The sequence below is a fragment of the Acartia tonsa genome, chromosome 10 (genome assembly GCF_053477335.1).
Source record: "Acartia tonsa isolate MP-2025a chromosome 10, ASM5347733v1, whole genome shotgun sequence".
NCBI classification, from domain to species: Eukaryota; Metazoa; Arthropoda; class Copepoda; order Calanoida; family Acartiidae; genus Acartia; species Acartia tonsa.
Genome location: NC_137269.1, coordinates 883,256 through 899,736, shown reverse-complemented (window position 1 = coordinate 899,736; position 16,481 = coordinate 883,256). Strand labels below are relative to the sequence as shown.

At 32.4% G+C, this 16,481-nt stretch overlaps 1 protein-coding gene across 7 annotated transcripts in view; it reads right to left on the bottom strand.

The window, feature by feature from the left end:
* LOC145329866 (uncharacterized) overlaps positions 1 to 12,121 on the bottom strand; it is a 241,850-nt gene extending 229,729 nt beyond the window's left edge. For all 7 annotated transcript variants that reach the window (XM_080174307.1, XM_080174313.1, XM_080174310.1 and 4 more), the window contains exon 1: positions 12,093 to 12,121. The gene's annotated coding sequence lies outside the window, so the exon portion shown is untranslated. The remainder of the gene's footprint in view (positions 1 to 12,092) is intronic.
* Between the last annotated feature and the right edge of the window lie 4,360 nt (positions 12,122 to 16,481).

Sequence of the window (16,481 nt, the reverse complement as noted above, 5' to 3'; positions counted from 1 at the left end):
AAATATTGCGTTATTGGTATACAATGTAAAAAAAAACATTTTAAAGAAATTCTTTAAATAAAACCCAACGTGTATTGGCAGTACAAACATCTTAATGCTAGCAGACATATGTTTATCAACATTTGCAGAAAACTATTTCCACAAGAAAAATTATTCAGGTTTCTACTTCACAATTTTAAATATTTCTTTCTGATAAAATGTTTGACATATATCGTATAATCATTTACCAAAAAAAATATTTTGATAATTTAGATTTCAGAGAAGATTAATCCTTTCAAAAAACTAAGACGACATTTTGCATCTTCTGTCATGACATTTTAGAAAAAATATAAAAAAAACAAAATTTAGTATGAAAACTATTTTCATCAATTTTTCTGAAGGTATTATCGTATTCTGTGGCTTTGTTATTATCATTTACTTATATCGAAAGTGCCAAACATTGTACCCTAACTTATTCATTTAATAAAAAACTAACCGTGAGGGGTATGATGAACCGAGCAGTGTCCGGTTCATTATACCTCTAGTTTACAATATACTGTGATAACAACAATTTAATTCAAGATTACATCATAAATAAAGGGTGAGCAAAAAAAAATGCGTAGATTTTTAAAATTAAAATTGCGCAGCTTGTGGTAATAGTAGAAAAATGTTATGCATACCGTTAGAACCGCTAAGAAGTCTATTTTTAGGAAATATAAAAACGATTCCTGTGCTACGCAAAGTTTAGGAGCTACGTGTTAAAATGTCCCAACTGACTTAAAACTTGACTTGCGAGTAAATTTTGGAACATTTTACCACCTAGCTCCTAGATTATTTGTAGCACAGGAACCGTTCTTATATTTCCAAAAAATACAGCTCATAGCGGTTTTAACGGTATGCGTAACATTTTTCTACTATTAACACAAGCCGCGCAATTTGAAATTAAAAAAAGTAGGTATCTCTTTTTGCAAAATATCTTCTCTAATTTTTAGTTATATTTTAAAATTTACTCGCAAGTCAAGTTTTACATCAGCTTGGACATTTTAACACGTAGCTCCTAAACTATGCATACCATAGGAATCGTTTTTATATTTCCTGAAAATAGACTTCTCAGCGGTTCTAACGGCATGCGTGCCTTTTTTCTACCATTAACACAAGCCGCGCAATTAAAATTTTAAAAATCTACGCATTTTTTTTTGCTCACCCTTTATAATTAATCTTTGTTATTCTAAAAAAGAGTGTTTTATTAATGCAATCTAAAACCTAGAATACCTATAGGATGATTGTCATGAGAGGGCAATCATTAAGATTACCCTACCAATCACAGTTGTGATTGTGACCCTAATAGGGTCGACGGCTGTATCCGTTTGTTTACTCGTTGGCCTGTCCTTATCCTGAGGTAGCCCACTTATGGCTACCCCAAGCGTCAAAGAGGGCAACGAGATTCATGAGTTGGCTGGTGTAAGCCCCAGCCGGGCTTGAGGATGGGTACGGCGCCGGCTCGGGAGCTTGGATGGCATTTGCATGAGCATAACAATAATTATTGATGATAATTAGTTCTAATTATTTCTGATAAATGAATAATTATTAAAGGCACATCCAATCATACAAGAGAGTTTACAAAAAGAATTAGGTTGATAACTTTAAAAACAAGCCCAAGCGTCCAGAGTAAAATTTGATACGGAATTTTCATTTCCTATAAGTGTACAAACTCCCCACACCTCCTTATTCATAGGTAAAATTAATATTCTATCGAATAAATTTTTCCTAATAAAGAAAATTAAAATATTTTGGCATTTTAAAATTAAAGCTTTTCTTTACATGGTGGCGAGTTTATTAATGAAAAAAGACGATGATATAATCCCCCCCTCCCCCTTTACACACACACACACTGAACTAACATTCCCATATAAACAACCCCTTAAATAGTGGATGTAAATATTCATTTATTTCCCGGAGGTAACCATTTATTTCCCCGAGGTAGTCATTTTTAGAAGATTTTCAAATTTTTTTGGAAGATTTTTGAATTTTTATTAATTATTAAAAGAAACTTGATATCAGGGATAAAAATGATCATAGCCGGGAAATAAATGAAAATTAAAAACCAAAATTAAACCACATTTTAGCATAAAAAAATGAGTTTTATGTTTAAATGATAATGATATTCCTGTCCAGTTTTTTGTTTAGGAATGAATATTTCTTACCCTCGTGAATAAATGATGCTCTATCGGTCCATCATTTATTCCCTCGGATAAGAAATATTCATTCCTAAACAAAAAACTGGACAGGAATACCCCATTTACAAATAAGAATAAGGGAAAAATTATCTTTAGCACAGTTATTGTCTTGATAATGTAAGAAAATCAAAAAATTGATGTATCTGAAAAAAAAACAAGAAAAAATAGATAATTTTTGGGTTACAATATTTATTTAAATTATCAATGTCTTCCTAAAATACATAAAAACAAAACCACTGATAAATTGCAAGTACAGAATTAAATAATCACAAGGCATGATTTTCAGTAAGAATTAATAATTTAAAACCTTTTTTTATATAGAAAGGAACCTTTTTTCATAAGACTAGTACATATGTTCCAAACTTTGAAGTGTTTTGACTCGAGAATAGTTTGTTTTTATTAAAAAAAAACTACATGATCTTTTATTGTTTCAAAATTATAATACTAGGTATTTACTGTAAACGATAAAAAGTAAAAATAAACAAGGATTACAACATCCATAAAAGCGAAGCACTGAAACGGTAGGACAAACGAACATTAACACTTGTATAGTGTCTGAACTGAATAATCAGAATATAAAAGTATAATAGTCGAAGCAAAATTGTAAGTAAATTTGTTGAAAAACTGCTTGATACAGGATAATGTTTATGGACATACTTACATTCTTATGACTTATATTATAGAGTTGCTTCGCTTATAATATTGTACTTTGTTGTCCCAGAAATCAATATACCAAAAATAAGATCAAACGGATATTTAGATCACATAAAAATTTGTTGTTAAAAAAGTAGAAAAATCAACATGTTTAAAATGGACGTACGGACATTCTGGTAATGATTATAGAGTTGCTACGCTTTCTAAATCGTTTCTAACTACTAAAGGAATTTTCATGCAAAGTTTGAAATCTAAGGACAATTCTAACATGCCTAAATTAAAGAATAAAAGCTATCTATCTCGGACGGACGGACGGACCGACCCTAATTATAGAAAAGCTTCGCTTTTAAAAAGTATTTATGAAATTAATGTTTCGGTTTCCCTCAAAGTGTATTTCTTTTTAACTCAGCGACATGTTAGGTTCTATTAGGTGCGATGTATTCCCGCATGTTTAGGGCACCACAACAGGGGTTTAGGCAAAGGCATGAATGATCTGTTTTGCATTAAGCTTTAGTTCTAATAAAGCCATACTCAATTCATCATCTGCATTTTCAAGCGGCCGCCATTTAAGTCCGCGGAATCTATCAGACCTTACGCCATCAAGTAGGGATTTGAACCGGCTCACCCTACCACATATAATTCATTTGTTTTCATTTTGTTTGAATTAATAAATTAAAGAAATACCTAAATAATTATATTTTTGTAACAGTCGCTGGTTTGTAATTTCGCCGTTTTGTAACATTCGCTGTTTTGTAATTTCGCCGTTATGTTATTCGCTGTTTTGTATCCACTCCCTAAAAATATAAGTATGTCAAAAAGTATCCTGTACTTAAGTAGCCTCTCATAGGTCCTGATAAGGTTTATAACTATTTTAGGGGAAGGATACCCTCCCAAGAGAAATCGTCCCATAAATAAAATTTCCATACTCGAAAAATATTTTTATTTACCTTTTGAAATGTTGACTTCCCCCTATCTCAAGTGCCCCTAGAGGCCTGTAGGGGGCATAGCTACCAGTGTATATTATAGTAACAATATAAGATGTGAATATTTCAATATTTATTCATTTTTTTCTAAATATGTTTGAAAATTGGTAATTGTTATCCAACAGAATTCTTCTTGTGCCCCTACATTTTATATTGTGCACCACAAACTATATTCATATTTTATATGCTTTAGACTTTTATACTGTTAGAAAATTTTAAAATTAAAAGTATATCATTTCCATTGGATTATTATAGCTGTTTGATTTCAGTGTAGCTGTTGATCATTTTCATATCATATAAACTAATAAGGTTTTTGTTAGGGTATAGTCCCTTTCGTGGCAACGCCTCTCAAGGGGCGTTTCGTCGTATTTTTACAGTATCTGTTCTCCTATTTCTAGCCCCTGCGAGGGGGCACTAACCTTGTGGGGCCAATTACCTAACCCTGCTAGCCGTCACCTAACCTAAAATAACCTTTTAAAAGGTAATATGAAAATTCGACGAAACGCCCCTAAAGAGGCGTTGCCACGTTAGGAACTATACCCGTTTATTAGTTTGTCTGTCAAGATTTTGCTAACCGCTAAACCATTTAAGTGACCCGATTATTAATTTTAAAGTTTGAGGTATTTTGTCTGCCCTCTCCCTCCCCCTCCCCGAGATGCAAGGTGCAGCAGCTACTACCTTTACTACCTCCAATATATCTGAGCAACAGATTTTTTAGCAAGAACCTACTCTTTAATTCACTTTGTCTGTATGTCCATTAGAAAGTCAGTCAATGATGCGACAAAGGAAATGTTATTATCTCAGTTGCTATTCATGATAGATTGCGGTTTTTATTGTGAAGATTCCCTTTGCCCATCTGTCCGTCTGTCGGTCAGTTATGCTATAAATTTAAATATCGAAAAATAAAAAAAATATATGAGAAAGGTTTTGTGATCTCCTTGTCGATATTTCCGTCCATAATTCTTTTGTTTTTCTATCCTTTTAACAGAAAAGGATTTTTTGCCTTAATTCTATATAATTTTTACAGTAGCAAACAGCTATTAAAATGAATGTTTACTGCAATGTCAAATATTTATAGATCCTTATTGATACACATAACATTTTCAGACCAAATTTACAATCTGTCACTTAGCTGATTAATTCTGGTTATCTCTAGATTCTTTACAGTACATTTTTTCTTTCTATTAATTTAACACTAATTTCTCTTGGAAGCTCTACAGAAAGGGGCGTCGTGGCTAAGTGGTAACACACAGAGCTACGGTGGTAAGAGTTCAAGTTCAATTTTCCATGTGTTGACTCGAATTTCTATTCGCAATAATAATCATGCAACTTCCCCTGGTTGTGTAAGAAGGGGATTATTGTGTAAGTTTGGATACTCATAATATCGGTACGCGTAGAGCGTCATTCACTACAGTGACTTAATTTGGGACACCTGCCATACTCGGCGAGGGTGAGGTATTAATGAGTAGCTCTCATGAGATAAAATTAAGATTAGGTCATAATGTGGAGCTTGATAGCCTTAGAGGCTATGTTAAAGTGTCTCAGCCTACTACATGACTTAGGTCCAAACACTAAAAAACTATGGCTAATCAATCAATAAAGTGTCAAAAAATATGAGCCGTTTGACGTCAATAGTTCCATCTCTTTTTAAGGGGTTTTCTTTCCCACTTCTCCCCTCATCCTTCCCTTCAATGGCGTCACGCGGCTCATTTTTTGGACACTTTGTCAAGCTTCCAAGAGAAAATAAAATTGATACTTTTTAGATAAGATTCCTATGACTCATGGGCATTAAGTATAGAATAACAACACATTCAAAATTTAAAAGTTTCAACGAAAAAAATTAAATGAATCAATTAGCTTTACTTTTAGAGTAATATGATTTAGCTATTCTATAAAAAAAATCAAAAATTTAGAGAAAAACTCCATTGAATTATTTCTCCATATCTAAAAACATCAATCATCCCAGTCTTCATATCCCGCTTAAAGAAATGGAAAGCGAATAAGAATAATTTTTGTATGTAAATATAATATTCGTATGCAGGGAGTAAGGGGGGAGGAGAAAATGGATCGAATATTCAATTTTTAGAAGTCTCAGACTTTGGGTACTGGCTTAAAGGGAATGTGCAAGAATTTAGCAGGTTTAGACTGACTTTGGGTACTAGAGCATCATTGCCACTAACTCAATGAGTTAGTTTTGAATATAGCAGACGAGTATCAAGAAATTTAATTTGTTGTGAGATGGCAGGTTTTCAAAAATTTTTCTCTCCAGAAAATATCGTAGGATAAAAACTTTACTGCGATATTTGTGTAATAAACAATCTAAGAACCTTTGAATTTAGGGTTATGGGGCTATGGGGTAAACTGGTTCCAGGGACGATTTTTCTAGTAATTCATTACAGAATTGTTACGTCAGTCTGATGTTCTGGTAATCTAATTTTCAAATAAATGTTTTTTTTCTTAGAAATTTTTTCTTATTTCATAGTTTTAAAAATTTGATTAACACACCCTTTACAATTTCTTTCAAATTTTCTGGAAAAATCCGGATTTCATGGCCTTTCAGCAAAAACTCTTAAATTTAATTAATTGCCCATTGTCCCCTCCCTTACTCCCTGATTTGTATGTCATAATTGAGTCTAGAAAGATTATGGAATGATAAAGATTGAAAGTGGAATATTCATGAGTGTAATAGTCAACAACATGATCAAGTAAATTGCCTGAAAATTATACTTTTGGTTAATCATGTCACAGCTATTACCACATTAATAATATGATTTAATAGCTGGTATTAATTTAATTTTTTTTTTAATATTTGTGTAAAATATTCTGTACTACATGATTTTTCAGAATGACAAGGAACTGGTTCTAATACATACTGAAGACCAAATTAAATACTTATCCTTAAATGCCTGAGGAAGCGTTCTATAAATTTGTATCTACATTTGGGGACAAAATAGGACTAGAGTCTCATTTGGGCTACATACCAATAATTAGAGCTACAGAAGAGTGAGCAAAAATAATTATTTCATTTATAATCTTATAAATAGAAGACGAGGAAAGTCCCTCAAAGATCCATGTTACGTCATAAAAACGTGGGATAATCCATCTCTTTTTTATGGGTTTTCTTTCCCACTCCTCCTCTCCTCATCCCTCATTTGTATGACGTCATTGAGGGACTTTATTCGTCTTCTTATAAATATAGAATTGTATCAGGGTAGGTTTTAGACTATTTTACCATAGGGTAGATTAACTCCCTAGTAAAAATGCCTTTTTAAAGCTAACTAACCCACTATTCTTCTCTTATAAAAAGTATAATGCTAGTTGGTGGGGGGGGGGGGGGGGAAATAGGCATCCAGCTTCCCCCATAGACAAATTTTTAAAATCTGCCAAATTTTCTTAAATTAATGGAGTAGGCTAATTAACATACAGACATACCGTAATTATAGAGTGGCTGTAATGCAAAAGAAAAATATTTTTTTTTTAAAACAAGAATTATAACATCTAAAAAGAAATTTTTGATTAGTCTAAATATATTTGTCTGGTTTAGTGTGCCCATAATCCAGTCCTTAATTCATCATTAATCAATTTTATTGGAGTCACAAGATATATCTCTTACAGAATATAGTCAATATATTTACAGTTAGATATGTGAATGGAAGACTGTGTTTCCTTAATAATATTTGTTAATAAGTCTAACATAATGACTTAGTCAGGGAGGAATGGAACATAGGACGATTCATAATACTTTTAACCAAAGTTTTAAACAAACGCTTTCTCATGCATTAGCTTAAAAACTTTAAGGACTTTTAAATGCAGATTGCTGTTTAATCTTCAAAAGAAGTATTTATTTGAAAATATAGGTTTACTTCAGAGTAATTTAATACCGTATCTAACTACATAATATAAACATATATGATCCACTTACATATAATTATTTAATACAAGTATGTATATATGCATTAACAATATATTGAAATGTCTCATGGTTAGAAATAAATGACTAAAGCACTTTCGATTCCTATTTTTAAAACTACTAACAACTTCTTATATAAAATTTTGTGAATCTAATATATCAAAACAATTATTTAGCCTAAACTGCATTACTATAATGTCAGTCGAAACGTGTCGGTCATATATAAGCATTGTCTACTTAATTCATAACAAATATTGGATCTACTGCAGTTCACGGTAAAATATTGCTGGTAACGAATATTGCTAAAAATCTATGAATTTTAAAGGCTGCTAGCTGCCAAACGGCTGAACGTACAGATCATACCCGCACACCATTTTAAGCGGTATAAGAAGGCCTACAAATAATCTGAAATAGCCAAGATCCAATGATGCACTGGGAAAGCTTCACTGAAGAAAAAACGCGTAAAATAGGCATTTTTCGCGCATTTCTCTGCACTGCGAGATAATTATGCATTATTGATTTATGGCTATTCCAGATTATTTGTAGGCCTTCTTATGCCGCTTAAAACAGTGTGCAGGCATGATCTGTACGTTCAGCCGTTTGGCAGCTAGCAGCCTTTAAAATTCATAGATTTTTGGCAATATTCGTTACCAGCAATATTTTACCGTGAACTGCAGTAGATCCCAAATATTTGACATAAACTGTTGAAATTTCTGTGTACATATAACATAATATAGTTTTAAAAAGCTCATACAAAATAGTTTTAAAACTAGCCCTCAAAATTTGTCTTATTAAATGACAGTTTGAACTTAGCAAAACATTTGACCAATTTTCAATATAGAATAATGTTAAGCTTTCCCTAATAAATATAGTAGATCTAGAACCCCACTCATAAAATTGAACCAATAAGAACACAGTGAAGGAAAAATTCGGACATTTTATTGGTTAGAAACATGCACAAGTTTGGGTACGAAGGGGTAGTTATCTTTAAAATTTCATCAGTCAATATAACTATATAATTGTTAAATTGTTTAGAATAACCCAGTTTTCATTAAATTATTTCATGATTTTACATATTATATTATAAATATTGATTTATCCAGTTTATATAGTAGCTGCGAAAATACAACTTCGTATCGTATCTTGCTGTTTATGACGTCATTGGGAGACTTTCTTCGTCTTTTACCTAACCCTTCGTTTATTATTATCATGATAATGTGGTAAAGTTGACAGAGAGGGAAATAACATTGGACTGTTTATTACACTAGTCCCCAAAGTTTTATAACAACGTTTTCTTATTCGATGGCTTAACAACTTTGGGGACTTTTTTTCAGTTTGATTGGTTGGTTCATTAAGTTGAATGTCCAAATGTTTTAACCACTAATCGTAATCTATAGAAGGAGAAATTTTGTGTATCGTTATTGGGGAAGTACATCAATTTATCTGCCGTTGTCTTATCCCTTTAGATGCCTGTAATGTTGATGAGCAGAGAATTTGTTGAGAGCTAGAGTGACCGTATGTGTTGTTATGCTAATATATACAATACCAGGGATCTCGAGGGATAAGACAATGGACGAGAAATTGTGTTCATCCCATTCCCAAATGATGATAATTAAAGTACCCAAAATTTGTCAAAAATCGACAAATGAGATATAATAATTATAAAACTTTGGGTATCAGTATTAGTTTCTTCTAGTGTCCTCTAACTTTCTGATAAATACAAATATATACAGGCAATAAATGTATAAGAATAGATGTACATTGTACAATGAAAGAGATTTTTTACTGTACAAACCTTTTTCTTAAAAGAAATTATAGGAGATCTGTCAACAACTAAGAATATCAAAGTTAGAAATTTGTTTTATTAAGTTTCTAAAAAAGTATGCTGTAAAAAAAGTAAAAATAGTTTAAAATAGAAAATTAATTTACTTTGGGGATATAGGAAGCTGTAGACTTAAAAATGTTTGATTTGGAAGTCAAATGATAGTTTGGTCGATATGGACCACAAATAATTTTTTTTAAAAATTTTTGATGCTTATTTTAGGCTAGGTTAAGTAAAGGTTTCAGAGCCCTGCAGGGAAAAGGGGCTGTATAAAAAAACCTGGAAACTTTCAAAACTCAAAATCAAAGGGATAAAAAAAAGATATTCTTTATATCTGTTTAAATTTTTTTACTTCACAACTTATCTGACCCTCTAACATTTTCTAAATAATTTCAATTATCTTAAGATCCTATTTCTTGGATATAGGCAGGGCTCGGCAGCCGCGAAAAAGCCTAAAACTTAAAACTGTTTGGATGCTTTGTATTTTTTTTTTGTTTGAAAAGTTGGATTACTTCTAGCTGATTTTTAAAATAACAAAAGGTTTATTTCCCCGAGGCATACATGCGGCTGACGTACTGCTGCCGAGCCCTTGATGTGGTCTTCAACACATTGTGCCTCTATCCTTTAACTTTATTAAAATCATAAAAAAAACGCAGGGATTTAATAGGGGTAAATTGTAAAAATAGAGATGATACTTTTGGAAAAAGTTGTGTACTAATTTATATTATACTAGCGGCTACGCCCCTAGAGGCCTCTAGGGGCACTTGAGGAGGAGAGAGTCGAATTTAGTAATTCAATTTCTTATTTTAGATTTTAAAAGAAAAAGTAAAAAAAATTTACGTTTGATGTTTGTTTTTCGTTGAACTCTCTTTCTAAAATTGAGAAATTTTTAAAAAATTTAATTTCTCTAGGGAGGGTGGTGGTACCCTCCCCCAAAATAGTTATAAACCTTCCCGGGACTTATGAGAAGCTACCCTGTTAAGGAGAACCCGATCGGTTCAGTGGTTAGCGAGATCCTTCGGTACAGACACACACAGAGACACACAGACATCCTGTTACTTTAGTATAAGGACTAGCGGCTTCGCCCCTAGCCTCTGGGGTCTTTGCCCCAAAAGGTCATCAAAAAAATTTGTTGGATTTTGTTTTTTGGGGGGTTGGGGGTGTCCTACCCCCCAAGAAATTAGCCTAAAACCGCCATAGGACCAGTAGGTATATTCCCTGATCGGTTCTGTGGTTACCGAGATCTTAAGGGACGGAGAGACAGACGCACAGACAAATGGACAGACAGACGGATAGACATCATTCTACTTTGTATTATAGATTATAAGAATTCATACTTAATTATTATTTCGACTTTACACTATTTCGTCAGCTTATTTGTTTGCAACTTGTTTTTTTTTTCTTCACATTTCTACCATCTAAAACTATAATTAATTTTCAATGGATAGATAGGGGGAGTTGAATTTATGATATGCTGGTCTTTAAAGTTTTATAAACACGTTCTCTCATGCGTTGGCTGAAAAATTTGATTGGACCTTGATCGTGTTGTGCAAACAAGTAGTGTTTAAACAATTTCTAACAAGAAAACTAATCTACAGAAGGGGTGCATATATCTATTATAATTTGGGGCGTACATCAATTTATCGTCCATTGTCTAGACTCTTTAGTTTCCTGATTAATATACTCAAGTGTCCTAGTTAGAAATATATTTTGATTGAATGATAGTTATTTTCGTACGCGGATATAAAATTGTACAATTATAAGATAAAAACCAGTTTTTTAACCCAGAGATACCGATACATCATTTTTCAGTACGGCTGAGGACCGGTTCATATACACTGGATGTTAATCGTGTTCGAAGCAATACTAGAAATTCCTTTACCCCTGGTTGAGTGATCAAACAATGGGTAAACAAAATTGTGGAATTTTTGGCACACTAGAGTACTTACATTTCTATCCATCTCAATATCAGAATATAATAACAATACAACACACAAACAAATGGGACAATGGGCTGTTTATTACACAAGTACCCAAAGTTTTAAAATTAATTTCTTTTTATTCGTTAACGTTACAATTTTGGGGACTTTAGTAAATTTTGATTGATTAGCTCATTAAGTTGAGTGTTCAAACGTTTCAACAACCAATTTTTATCTACAGAAGGGGTAATTTTGTATATCATCATTGGGGATGTACATCAATTTATTGGCTATTGTCTTATCCCTTTAGATCCCTACAAACAAACACATAAAACAATACACAGGTATAAGTATAAGGTTCAAGGATTTACATAAAAAAATATTGTTTAACCTAATGAAATTTATCACCACTATCCTTAAAATTGTTCAAACTGTGCCCAAACTGCGCCCAAACGAAGCAACTCTTTAAAAATGCACTTTTAACAGTTATAAATCTATCTCAACCATAACATTTATAAATTAGTAACTACTGCTGCTTCATAACGAAATATATTTCAAAGAAAAAAATCTTCATTATCAATCGCATCTCTTGTAGAAGTGAATCAAGCAATATTAGCTTGGTCGTTTTATGTAAAATGTAATTGATGAACATTCCCATTGATGATAATCAAAAATACCCCTTCCATAGTATTTTTGGTTAAAAAGTGTGGACACTACTAGATTGGAACCAACCAATCATAATTCAATAAAAGTACCCAAAGTTTTTAAGCCGATAAATAATATTACATGATCTTAAAAGTTTGAGTACCAGTGTAATTTAGAGATCAACGTGCTCTCGGGCGGACGGACGGACTTTCGGACCGACCATAATTATAGAAAAGCTTCGCTTTTAAAAAGGTATAGAAAATAAAAATCGGCGGACTATTATCATTATTCTTAATTATGGCGATGTTATGCTTATCAAATTGTGCCTATTCGTTATAGGTATCATTAATTAAATAATCATATAAAAAGCCTCTCTTTTAAAATTATAACAATTACATCACAAAAAATATCTTTAAAAACTCATCATATTTTAATTGACACGCGGATTTTTGAAAACAATTTTAGAGTTGCTTTGAATTCTAAATTGTACCTAATTGTTTCAGTAATCATAATACATATTCTTAAATCGATAGAATAATTCTAACATGTCTAAGTCAAAGATTAGAGGTAGCCATTGCAGACGGACGGACAGACGCAAACCGTAAAAAGCTTCTCTTTAAAAAAATCTATTTTTATGGATTTAGTCTTTCTTGTTTATGCTGTCATTTTTGTTTTTTTTTCTTATTGATTTAAAATATTATGAATTTCTTGTAAAAAAAGTTTTAATCCAATGAAAAGTTTTTTTTCTCCTCTAATAAAAACAACGGAAATTTGAGCTAATTTTTGTTTTTCTTTCTAATTTTTCAATGAAAGATATTTTTAGAAAGGGCAGCTTTTATTATGTCAGTCTGTCTTTCAGAAACATTTTTGGGGAACAAAAATCCTTTAAGATAGACGGCTGAAGTTTTTTAGAATGGATGCTAATAAACCAAATTAATTGTCAGATATAAATTCAGATGCATATTTAATTCTGCAATAAAGCTACCTGTCCTTTTATCTACAATTAAACAACCCTCCGAACAACTAGAACGCAGCTTAAAAGAAGCTTAAAAGCAGTCCGACTGCTATAAATGTTGTATAGTTAATTGTACTCCATAATGATGGGAATATAGACAAGAAGTTTCAGGCGTCTATCTTGAATTGAAGCCGAGAAAAACACGTTACATTTGTAACGAACAGCTAAAGTTAATTATATAGTAGCTTCGTTACCAAAAAAAGAATAAAAATGTATTGCAAAAAATGTTCTTGTGTTATAAAAGAAGCAATAATACATATGGCTCTCCTTTTTACTATCATATTCAATATCTCTCTGCCAGAGAGGCAGGGGACAATGGGATCTTTATTTTTTTAGTCCCTAAAGTTTTATAATAACGTTTTCTTTTTGGTTGACTTAACAACAGATCTATAGTATAGATGTATATACAAACAACTACCTCCCTTCCTTTTTCAAAGACATCTTTTGTCTGCTTCTAAATTATTTTCTGCTACTTGGCTGTGTTAATATAAGCAACACCATTGGTTGATTTTCAATGACCCAATAGAAAGGTTGCACAAGGCGGTTGCGATGGAGAGATACAGTTATTTAACTCTTTCTCCCTCTAGTGTTTAACTCTAATGGCTTAACAACTTTGGGGACTTCATTTAATTTTGATTTGTTCATCAAGTTGACTGTCCAAACGTTTCAACCACTAATTGTAATCTAAAGAAGAGGTAATGTTGTGTTACATCAATGTATCGGCCATCGTCTTATCCCTTTAGATCCCTGTATCTTTAGGCTCTTATATGACCAAGGACAAGGGTATTATCAAAACAAGGATGACAACATCCAAAAAAAAAGATGAATGAAGAAACAATAATCAAAATATTCATAAAAGTGACGTTTTAGATAAATCTTTTTACAAAATAAAAGAATAGTTTTGCTGTTTTATGGCCAATATGATGATATGAATACTGGAACTAGTAATGAATATTCATTATCCCCCCCCCCCCATCTCATTTTTAGTTATGCTTGTTAAGAAAACACGAAGTGGGGGGTAATGCAATAGATATAAGAAATATGATATAATTATTTTTTTAGCTATCTGCTTTATTCTTCACTAGAGGCCTCTAGGGGCACATAAGCTGAGGGTAGGGGAAGGCTATCCCCTCAACCGTAATCTATTTTTGTTTTAAAAGAAAAGGTTGTACAAAATTTAGGGGGTGTGGTCATTTTTTATAGAGGATTTTATCTCGGGAGGATGTTGGTCCACTCCCCCAAAATAAATATAAACCTTCCCAGGACCTATGAGAAGCTGCAGAAGGAAGAACAATATTGGTTCAGCAGTTAGTAAGATCCTTTGGTACACATAGACATCCTGTTAATTTTATAAAAAGATTATTTTGACACAATACAATCTGTCCCGATTTTGTATTACTTTTGCGGAACATGATTGCAGTTACGTCATATTTTTCTTTCCCGAAAAAGGGAAGGGGGGAAGAAAATCTCTTCAAAAGAGATGGGGAAAACCCCCTTTTCTCCCATCTCTTTTTTCTTACCCCCTTCCCTTTTTTTCTTTCTCCCTTCCCTTTTTCGGGAAAGAAAAATATGACGTAACTGCAATCATGTTCCGCAAAAGTAATACAAAATCGGGACAGATTGTATTGTGTCATTATTTTCTTATTTTGCATCATGTTAATCAAGAAATTTTGCATGCTCAACTTTTCCAAGCTTACATTTAATGTATTGAGAAAGTGTTACTGTTTAAAATGTTTACTAAGTTTCATTTTTAGTAGAGAAGCTCTTCTTTAATTCCCTTTGTATGTCAGTCAGTATGTAATGATATGGGTGATTTTCTTGGCTGCTATGGAAGATATACAGCTGAAGATTTTTAGTGTAGATTCCTATGACATATAAGCACCTAATCTATACATTTTTGTGTGTCTGTCTGTTGGTCATGTTTCAAAAGACATAAATACTTTTTTTTAAAGGGTTTCGCGATTTTCTTTGAGTTTTTGCATATTTTTCTCTTTTCTTTGTTATGCCAACTGAACTCTTTTTGTTCGTTCGTCTACTTCATATTAGATGTTGTGCTTTGCTACTTATGGATGTTGTCATCTTTGTTTACTTTATGATTTAAATAAAAATTAAGTAAGCCTAAGTATATTATTATATCTATTAGTTGTATATCAGGGAGGAAGAGGACATTGTATCAAATATAATGTTTCTTAAAAATATGTACGGATCATGGAAAAAAACTAAGTAGCGGGTTTCGTTGTATTTTTGATAGGTTAGGTAAATGTTAGTTATTGCCCCGCATGGTTAGGAAATAGGCTCCGCAGGGTCAGAGTCCCCCCGCAATGGCTAAAATGGAAGAAAAGGTACTGGAAAAATACGACGAAACTCTCTACTTCGTTTTCTTTCCATGATCCATATGTACTTCATTCGTATGCAAAAAAAACTTCCATAATTTTAAAGCTAGTAAAAGTTGCTGACTCAGATTATGCCGTCAAAAAAAATTAACCAATGGGAGGCCAGTATACACTGTAATTGACCAATATGGTAAAATTTATATTGGCCACTCATTGGTTAATTTTTTTGATGTCATATTCTGATTCAGCCACTTTTAATAGCTTGATAATTTTAATCAATCTTGATTGGTTGATACAAACTAGTAAATACAAGACCTTTTCTCCAATAATTCTAATCTAGGGTATTTTTAATTTTAATTAAGGGTAATTTTGCATAAAATTACAATTTATCATCCATTGTCTTGTCCCCTAATATCCCTGGTTGTATATAGAATTGTCCAAGAGTATCTGTGATCAATCAACAATAATTTATGCATTGCATACAAAACTGTAAATAAAACCTGAATCATTGTGATTCCTTGGCTGATTAGGCACTAGTCTTTTAATAGTTATTTCTCGCATCGTATTATATCCAGCTTTCCGCGGATATAGAATGTACAATTATAAGATTAAAACCTTTTTTTAGCCCCGAGGTGCCGAAGGCATGGCTAAAAAACTGGTTTTAATGTTATGATTGTACATTTCTATATTCGTAGAAAGCTGGATATAATACGATGCTATACATAGTTTTTTCGTATGGATGAGAACCGGTTCTTATCCACAGGATTCGAATGAATACGAGAAATGTAATAATGTCCATTATGAGAATGAATATAGAATAATATAACAATACCTCCCCCCCCCCCAATCACTCACCCTTATGACTTTACTCCATCCCCTCCACTGACCTGACCATGGAGGTACGTATTGACTAATATATGAGAACTATATCAGCAACCAAAATTGACGACAAAAATTCCCGTCACAATATCCACGTATTCTATA